An 8,374-nucleotide genomic window follows, 5' to 3' on the forward strand; every position below is an offset into this window, starting at 1 on the left:
TTTGGGCTCCAAAATCACTGCAGATGGTGATTGCAGCCATGAAATTAAAAGACGCTTACTCCTTGGAAGGAAAGTTATGACCAACCTAGACAGCATATTCAAAAGCAGAGACATTACTTTGCCAACAAAGGTCCGTCTAGTCAAGGATATGGTTTTTCCAGTGGTCATGTATGGATGTGACAGTTGGACTGTGAAGAAGGCTGAGCACTGAAGAATTGATGCTTTTGAACTGTGGTGTTGGAGAAGACTCTTGAGAGTCCCTTGGACTGCAAGGAGATCCAACCAGTCCATTCTAAAGGAGATCAGCCCTGGGATTTTTTTGGAAGGAATGATGCTAAAGCTGAAACTCCAGTACTTTGGCCACCTCATGCGAAGAGTTGACTCATTGGAAAAGACTGATGCTGGGAGGGATTGGGGGCAGGAGGAGAAGGGGATGACAGAGGATGAGATAAGCATCACTGACTCGATGGACTTGAGTCTGGGTGAACTCCAGGAGTTGGTGATGGACAGGGAGGCCTGGCGTGCTGCGATTCATGGGGTCGCAAAGAGTCGGACACGACTGGGCGGCTGATCTGATCTGATCTGATCTGAATCTCTATGTCATCTTATAACCAAAAGTAAGTAAACACTTTTGACAGTAATTTTAAGAATCACAATTGGACCTACAATGTAGAAGACTTAAAAGATAAGCTGAACTTGCAGGACTAATTGGTTTATGGTCTTCGGTTGTAAGAGATATTTGTATAATACATATATATGTGGAACTGGGGCTTCCTTGGTGGCTCAATGGTTTGATCTCGGTCGGGAAGATCCCCTGGAGAAGGAAATGGCAACCCACTCCAGTATTCTTGCCTGTGAAATCCAATGGATAGAGGTGCCTGGTGGGCTACAGTCCATGGGGTCGCAGAGTCAGACACGACTTAGCAACTAAACAACAATGTAGAACTAAAGTAGAGTATTCTGTCAAAATGTAGTGTTACATGGCAAAAATGGTGATGAGCTTATTTTTCTGAAAAATCTTTTGTGACATGACAAATCAAATAATCTTCGAAAAGCACTGGAAAGAGAATGGCTTCAGAGACTGAGGTCAGTGTGCTAAAAGGTTATCAAGCAGTTATAAAACACTCTCTTTAGAGCAAAGAAAGAAAACTTTTCATGACCCTCCACCACTAGTCCTGGTTCCATCACCTCCCCTGCTCTCTAACATGTTTCACCTAGAATTATATTTTGGAGTACGCAGTAGAAACAGGAAAGTAGCGGCGGCAGCATTCAATAAAGTAAACCTAATTTACTCTTCCTTGCCAGGTTAATATTTCCAGAGAATCCTATCTAAGCATGTTAAATAACTAAAAGGAAGAACAAAGGATACCAAGTTTTGTCATGAGAAGGAGAAAAAGGGACCCAAGACAAAGAAACTTCCAAGTATGATCAAAAAGAAAAAAGGAAAATGTCACACACAGGAAAATTTAGAAATAATAGTCATCCCAAAGCCATAATCAATTTACAGCTCTTAAAATGAACCAGAGAAAAACGTTATTTGGAAAGTCCCTTTTCTAAAAAAATTGCATCAAAACCATAGTAGAACCTGTTATTTCACTTTTAGTGATACAACTTATAAATTTTAGTTCATAATTTAAAGATTTTCATTTTAATCCACATTAAAACAATTTTATTTTCTTAGCTTTATACTCAAAACCTTATGTCAAAACTCTGTGAGCAATTCCCTAGCTGACTTTTAGAGGAAACTGAGATATATTAGCCTAACAACCCAAGAAACCATGGCAAGTTTGTTGCCTTTAAAGTTTTAAAGGAAAACAATAAGGTTTTTAGCCTAACTAAGAGAAGGGTATGCTTCACAGTAAAGGAACTTACAGCTTCTTTTCTTAAAAGTGTGCTAACACATAAAAATCTAAATAAATCACCTGAGCTTACTTCTTTGACAAAACTAAAATATACATCCCCTTTTTAGGGGGACAAATATAGATGTTAAGAAACTTTATTATGTGAACAAAATTTTTGTTCACCAGTCATAAAATTTCAACTTAACCAATCTCAAACTAAGTATATAAAGGCAAACAAGTTTTCCAAGATTCATTTCTTCTTTTGAATTAAAAACTTCCCAAGTTGTTTATTTTGGCTGCTCCACACAGCTTGTGGGATCTTAGTTCCCTGACTAGGAATTGAACCTGGGCCTGTAGTAAGGAAATCGCAGAGTCCTAATCATCACACTGCCAAGGAATTCCTAAAAATCTCCCAAGTTCTATACCAACAAAGAAAGTAGCTGAGTATATAACTAGTTACCTACCACCTCCTCTGGTTTTCAACTTCATTTGTCTACTATATTTATACTTTAAAATATATTTTTTAATTTATGGAGAATAAAACTCCTTTTTGTACATAATTCTATGAGTTTTGACAAATGCAGTTGTATAACACCACCACAGATTTATTTTTAAGGAAACTTTCAAAATATCCACTCAAGGAAGACTATAAAAACTGTTTGATCAATACTATCTTGAGTAGGTATATATTAATAGCAACAAGAGTCTTTAATACACCAACCAGAATACTTTTAAAAGATAGAAAAGCTAACAGTTACAAGCTTCCCTGATGGCTCAGACAGTAAAGAATCTGCCTGCAATGTAGGAAACCCAGGTTCGATCCCTGGGTTGGGAAGATCCCCTGGAGAAGGGAATGGGTACCCACTCCAGCACTCTTGCCTGGAGAATCCCATGGACAGAGGAGCCTGGCAGCTACAGTCCATGAGGTCGCAGAGTCGGACACGGCTTTAGACTAACACAACCCAAGGGAAAGGAGTCATAAAACACAATTAAAGTTGACTTCTCCCTCCTGGAAGCCTTTTTGTTTTTATATGCTCAACTCAAAATGATTATAAATGAAGAGGTGTTCATTTTATTCACTCTTAAAAGGTAATTTTAATAAAACCTTTTAATTAAAAGAACCTTTCCTATTAAATCTTGGCACTTCATTAGTTGACAACAATATAAAGTTCAAAATAATAGCCATGATTTTTTCCCCAAATCCCATTAGAGAATAAAAAGATTATAACTTGTATCTTAGAAATTTAAACCTGATTTCCATCCTGCTTTGATCTTTGAATTCAGAGATTTCAAAGCAGTATCTAAATACCTAACAAGTAACTAGATAGAAAATACTGAAACTCACTTCACAGACAAAACTAAATTATGTGAACTCTACTAAACAGCCAATCATCAATCAACCTTATTTTGGAACAAAGTATAGAATAAAAGAGCTCACCTTTTAAAAACTTATGTCCTCTAATCCCACTAGTTAATTTTATTTTCAAATAGTATACTGATAATTTAGTAAGAGATCCACTAAATGGTTTCTTGAAACTTACTGAAGATGTATTAACAATAATTGAGTCTAGGTGGAGGATGTAAGGATATCTATTGTAGTGTATTTTTAATTTTCAGTATATTTGAAAATTTTCACAAAAGTTGGAAAAAAAAACTCAACAGTGAGACCAGTTATAAGAAAATCATATTGTGCTAAAAAGGTAAAACTTTAGAAATACTAGCTGACTATGATAAGCCTCATAAAGAGCTTAATCTGCTGTAATATTTTTTTATCTTTTATAAAATTAAAAGTATCTTATTGGAAATCTCTGGATACAGGCCTATGAGTAGACTGACATACTCATTTTTGCTCTCAATCTATGACCCTGGACAAACCACTTACACATGTTAAACTGTGTAAAACCTCATTGAAAAACTGTTTTGAAAGTTATCTAATATATGAAAACTATTTACCAAGTTGTTTTTTTTTTAAGTACTCTTTCAATATGTTATTAACACTTCATTCTGGCTTTTAGAGACTGTGCCAAAACATGATCCAAACAGGATAATGTGAGATTAAGAAAAAAACAAAATTTCTGATAACTTAAAAAAGGAGTATGAAAATTAATATACCAAGTATAGTATCTAAAATAGCTTATCTAATTGTTACATGGCCCTTGCAAACACCGTATAATTTACCTTTGTGTCCATGTAAGACATACCTTTTCTGGCACTGTCCTAGAACAAGTGGCAGTAATAAGTAAATAAGTAATAATAAGTAAAATTTCCCCCACAGTATTTCTAATAGGATTCCTGATTAGGGCAAAATAAACCTAGTACAGAAAGTCTAGCAGCTTAGAAGCCCTGCCTACTCACAATGTTCACAAGTTTTTGGACTAAGATGACATCTCAAAACCCAAAAACTAGGTCATTACCTTCATAGTCCAGACAAATTTGGAAAAAATTAGTTTTTTCCTTTCCTTCATTCTCTTCTCTATGCCACTCTTTTTCCTTGACTCCTTTGTTTATTCTTCTTTTATCTCATCTTCCCCATTCTACTTCAAGGAACATAATCTTTTTGATTTCCTCTTATTCCCTCCTTATCTCACACCTTCTCTCTCTTATGTGATAGTCACCCAAGATATTATTCTGTAATCCTGTTAATCAGTAGCATTAAATCAATAGTTCTAGGACTATGAGCTAGATCAGGTATCACTATCCTATTTATGAACAACTATTTAGAAATCTATGAGGCCATCTAATGGTATGGAATCCCAGTCTCTCCCACCCAGATGAAATCAATTAGAATAAAATGAGGGTCTGAATTTCAAGGAAACATAATATATGGCCTAAATTATTCTCCTAGTCTGGTACCAACCAGATTCAGATTATTTATCTTTACCTGTTAAGAGTTAAAATTAACTTAAATTGGACTACCAACAAAGGTTTTATGAACCAGATGTGTCTGGTTTCTTTTCTCCCAAATAAATGTAAAGAGGTTTAAATGAAGGTGAAAAAATTTTAGAACAAATCTTTCGCAACAACAAACTTGGCAATCACTAGCCTAAATTATTATCCCCACCTGATTGGTATCTACTAAAAGTTTTCATTATCTAGCCCTGCATTTGAGGTTAATGCCAGCTTTCAGAAAAGTACTGTCAACTCAGTACACAGCAAGCTAGATCTGGTAAGTGAAACCACGTAGTGTGTAATACTGCGCCAAGAGAAAAAGGTTATTTTGTGGCTAACTGATCAGTACTACCTACCAATAAAATTGGTCTGAACCAAGTTCCCTTTGTTCAGTGTAGAATTACATACACATTTTATTCTAAGTAAAACTCATCTAGAAAATATTTCAATAGAAAGCTGATTATGCTAAACTTTAAGCAATTTCCAGGTTGGCTATATTCTATCCACTATGCTGACACTCCGCCCTCCTATTCAATATATGCACATATTCAGGAGAAAAAAGAAAGAGCTCCTCTGGGAATTTTAAAGGGTTGGCCAGGCTATTGCCAAATAGGATACACTTGTGCTTATTCCACAGGAAAGACAATGATTTAAACTACTGGCAAAAATTTTCAGTTCCACTCTTCCTTAGAAATGTATCTACATCTATAATGCAAATGAATTAGAAAGCATCCACATTAAGGGAATCTGCTTGGATTCCCTCAAGGGCTTAACTGGAGTGTAACTATTCTCTATGTCAAAGGACACCTGTTTTTGGTTAACTGTTAGGGGTGCTATTCCTCTAGTACCTAAGAGTTTCAAGGCAAGGTAATGACAGTAGCAGTGTCTTTCATGAATACAAAAATGGATAATCCAACGATCTAATGCTGTTTTAAAAGATGAAATATTAAGTAAAAAATCAGTTCCTGCCCTAAATTCCAAAATATAGCACATTTACAGAGGTATTATCATACAAGATGTGATAAATGCCTTACAAAAGGACATAGAAAGCTGACACCATACTAATGTTGGAGAGGTTATCCATACAAGTGGATTTTGTTTTTCTAAAATTGTAATTTGTGATTACAGAAAATTCAGGAAATATAGGGAAAAAATTACCCATGGTCATATTGCCAAGAAATAACCATTATTATTATTTTGGTGTATTTCGTCTAACATTATTTTGGCATATTTCTTCCAATCTTGTGTGTGTATGCACACCATATTTTAACAGAACTGGTAGCATAACATAACTCTGTGTCCACTTTTTCCACTTATTTTATTACTTGCATTTCCCCTATTGTTCCCCTATTCTTTTAAAAGATGATCATCTATCTTATGGATATGCTATTTCCTACTGTTTAATTTGGGGGGATTATAACATTTTAATGAACAATGTAGCAAAGTCTTAGTCCAACACTCTAATTATTTCCTTAGATGGTTCCTTTAAGTGTATTGTCAGGTGAGTCAAAGAGTAGAAACATTCTCAAGGCTCCTGAAAAAACTGCCAAGTTTCCCTCTAGAAAAGAGTACACCACTTTCTGCACTCTGACCAATGATGTATGATGGTGCTCCACCTCTCCAAGTAGTTCCTGACCTTACAACAGAACCATACTTTTATAGAACTTAGTTAAAAAAAAAAAAAACAAAAAGAAGAAAAAGGCATACTTTACCATACCTACCTAAGTTTAAAGTATAAAACAGTTTATGGCAGTTAATATTAGTATGTGTCTGCATATCACCAATACATAGTATATGGTGCTAAAAGTTATGGGATAAGAATAAAACAAATACTGGGCTTAAAAACATCTTGGCAGTCATTTAGCTAAACACCTAACTTTACAAGTGAAAACAGAGCCCCACCCAACCCTGCAACTGTACACAGCAAGCAAGGCATAGGACCTGAGTTGCCCAATTATGAGACCTTAGCACTATCCGAAAAGTGGGTCAAGAATTCAGGATCCTCACTCATTAAATGGAGACATCTAATCATGAGTTCTCTAAATCCCTTCTAAAATGCTATAATTTTTACAAAGTAGGTTGTAACAGATTCTCCAGTGAAGAAGGGTAAAGAGCACTGAAACTGCATCTAACTACCTAGTTTTCCAAGCACTAGTTCTCCCCTTCATGGAATCAGGATTTTTACAATACCTACCTCATGTTCTTGGAAAGATTAAGTAATGTGTGACAATCTCGTAAACTATTGACCTACATCAGTGTAAGGTGATTTAATTAACATATGTGTGTAGATACTGTAAAAACTATAACTACACATTTAGTGTTATGTTAGAGCATGAGTGTATTAACCAAGAAAAGTCTAAGACAGTTGGACTCTTTTGAACTATAATTTTAAGGGAGGGCAAAGTGTTACATAGCATAGTAGGTGCAAAGCACCGTTGATGGAGATGGGCATAGCTGTGGGCATAGCTGAACAGCTGTGGCAGAAGTTAGGGCCAGGTAACCAATACATGTAGAGAATAAAAATAACCTGGTGTTACAGAAAGACTTGCCAGAGAGGCTTAGTATGTCAGCTGGTGCAAAAAAAAAGAGACAGTATTTTTAGGGAAAGACAGGAGAGTATGAAGAAATAGATCTTCTTACTGTTCAAGACACAAGTATAACCAATTAATCAACAACTCCATCAAGTTCTACCAGAGGGACTGGCTATGTAAAAGAAATTCTGCTTTTAAAATACCTATTATATAAAGGTCTCTAGGGTCAGAAAACTCGAGCCCTATCGTACAAACCCAAGCAGTGACACAGGAAGTGGAAAAAAAAAAAACAACCCTATTTAAAAGCAAAAGTGGTTGTAGCCTCTTTTCCTTTACAATACAAATCTTTGGATTATGTTTCAAATAACTGTCATATAAAGTGTCTAAGTATTTAATCTATTTTTCTGGGTTTTGACAAAATATGAAAAGAACAAAGACCATTTATGAGGATGGGAACACATACACTCAACAGAGTTCGATTTTGAAAGGTTCTGGGCCTGAAGACATTGGGTGCTTTTCTGCTTAATGTAGGGAAAAGTATTGTAGTTTACCTCTGTCAATGCAAGCCAGGAGTATTGGTCAGGTTACTGTTTCCCAAGGCAAAGCAATCAGGTTTTGGTTTGTTTTTTCTTCAGATCGTGACTGGTAATCAAAACGAGGCTACTGCAGAGAAAGAACAAAGAAAGAAGAGTGTTATGCATTTATCTGCACAGGATCCTTAGTCTTGACCCTCACTTTTTTTTTCAATCATCCCCCACAAATAAAGCCAGCCGGCAAGGACCTGGTGAAAAAGCCATGAGCCTGGGATAGCCTGGCGATCTTTTGTGCTAAGGAGCTTCACGGCTAGGGCGCCCTCCCCCGGCACCAGGCAGCCTCCCCACGTTCAGTGCCAGAGGGTGGTGGTCGCGCGCTCCGACTCTGGTTCATGGTCGCCTCTTCTTTTGTAGGCGATCCCGAGGAGCCTGCGGTGAAGCCAGGAGCGCTTGGTAGCGGAGCAGGTTTCCTGGAGTCCGGCCACAGTGGCCCGGCCCCCGGCCGCCCACCCGCACGCCGTTCCCCCCACCTCCGGTAACCGGGCCCGGCTGCTCTCCGCGGAGACCAGAGCGCAGACCG

General features: G+C 36.9%; 1 protein-coding gene and 1 long non-coding RNA gene across 3 annotated transcripts in view; one reads left to right on the forward strand and one right to left on the reverse strand.

Annotated features, from left to right (window-relative positions):
* TRIM13 (tripartite motif containing 13) overlaps positions 1-8,209 on the reverse strand; it is a 12,596-nt gene extending 4,387 nt beyond the window's left edge. Inside the window, exons 1-2 of one of the 2 annotated variants that reach the window (XM_010835678.1) lie at positions 8,043-8,209; positions 7,813-7,924 (exon numbers count right to left, since the gene is read on the reverse strand). The gene's annotated coding sequence lies outside the window, so the exon portion shown is untranslated. The other variant, XM_010835677.1, reaches the window with a different exon arrangement.
* LOC104985487 overlaps positions 1-8,368 on the forward strand; it is a 41,997-nt gene extending 33,629 nt beyond the window's left edge. Inside the window, exon 5 of the long non-coding RNA XR_824904.1 lies at positions 8,209-8,368. This is a non-coding gene — a long non-coding RNA (uncharacterized LOC104985487). The remainder of the gene's footprint in view (positions 1-8,208) is intronic.
* Positions 8,369-8,374: the final 6 nt, after the last annotated feature.

The sequence above is a fragment of the Bison bison genome, unplaced genomic scaffold, assembly GCF_000754665.1.
Source record: "Bison bison bison isolate TAMUID 2011002044 unplaced genomic scaffold, Bison_UMD1.0 scf7180017864048, whole genome shotgun sequence".
Classification (NCBI taxonomy): domain Eukaryota; kingdom Metazoa; phylum Chordata; class Mammalia; order Artiodactyla; family Bovidae; genus Bison; species Bison bison.